Source organism: Lupinus angustifolius, chromosome LG19, assembly GCF_001865875.1.
Source record: "Lupinus angustifolius cultivar Tanjil chromosome LG19, LupAngTanjil_v1.0, whole genome shotgun sequence".
In the NCBI taxonomy this organism is placed as follows: domain Eukaryota; kingdom Viridiplantae; phylum Streptophyta; class Magnoliopsida; order Fabales; family Fabaceae; genus Lupinus; species Lupinus angustifolius.
The window spans coordinates 7,597,572-7,599,181 of record NC_032027.1 but is presented as its reverse complement, the minus strand read 5'-3'; positions in this window follow the sequence as shown (position 1 = coordinate 7,599,181).

Genomic DNA, 1,610 nt, shown 5'->3' with positions numbered 1-1,610 from the left:
AGAATTGCAACCCTGTCTTGATTCCAGTTGAAGGAAGTATACAATCAGGCAATTCAACAAACAACAAATCAGTGGATGCAACTCTTTTTCGACAAATTGTAGGATGCCTCAGGTTTGTGTGTCATAGCACATGGCCAATCCTACTCAACAACATATGACAGCAGCAAAGAGAATTATGAGGTACCTAAAAGGTACTATGAACTATGGCATTCTGTTTCCAAACCAGAAAGAAAGTGAGCTACAACTAGTTGGATTTTCAGACTCTGACTGGTGCGGGGATAAGGAGGACAGAAGGAGCACATCTGGTTATGTTTTCTTTGTTAATGGTGCTCCAATCTCATGGAGTTCCAAGAAACAAGAAGTAGTGGCACTTTCAACTTGTGAGGCTGAGTACATTGCTGCCTGCAATGCTGCTTGTCAAGGCTTATGGTTAACCTCTCTAATGACAGAATTAAAGTGTGTTGAAGACATGAAGATTGAGTTAAGAGTTGACAACAAGTCAGCAATAAACTTAGCCAAAAATCCAGTTAGTCATGGAAGAAGCAAACACATTGAAACCAGATTTCACTTCTTGAGGGATCAAGTTAGCAAGAAGAAGGTTGAGCTCATTCACTGTAAAACAGAGTTGCAAACTGCAGATGCCATGACAAAGCCATTGAAGGGGGATAGATTTGAGAAGATGAGGACAATGCTAGGTGTGGTTAAAGCTTGAAGCAATGTGGCTTGGTTGAGGGAGGATGAATCGTGATTCTTCATTCTCCTTGTGTGTGTTCTTAAAACAACTTGCTGTATGGAACTTTGAATTAAGGAAGGATGTTAGAAAGTTTGTAATTCAAAGTTAGTTGGAATTTAGTTAGAACTTGCTATTTTTAGAAAGCTGTTAAGTTAGTTATTCTATAAATAGTAATGTGTATAAATAACTCATTGTATTGACCATTGAATGCAAGTTGCTTACATACAAACACTATCATATCTTCCATTACAATCTCTCTAAATTTCCTATCTCTATTTCTTCTTCTTTCTGCTTTTCTTCTTTCTGTTTCTTCTGCATTTCTTTTCTTTGTTTTCAACAAAGTCGTTCGCAGATTGGTTTAAATTGAATTTTAGGCTCACTAACACAAACAACTAAATCTCAAAATATAAATATCAAAATATAAATAACATGTGGTCCAATTCAATTTGGTTAGTTTACATTAAAACATATATTGGTGCAATTCAAACAATTGTTGTGCAATGTTGATGACAAATTATTAAATAAAAGAAATACAATAAATAAAGGAGAAGAATATAAGATAATTTATTAAAGAGTTCGGTAAATTGTGCCTAACTTACTAATAAATAAACTATACGTAGTTTCAATTTGATCGGTGCGTAAAGAATGGCCCGGATTTTAATTAGAAATAATTAAAACGAAGGAATTTAACAAGAAATGTGTATAGGGGAAGTGATTATTTAATATATTTAAAAGTGATGGAATTAATTTCCCAATACACTTGCACTTCCTTTGCAGCAACTACCCGGTCCTCCACTGTGTGACCTTGGTGCTGGGTGTCGTGGAAGGGCCTGAAGATGAAGCTCATATGCCATTGACTGCTCATGATTTAATAATA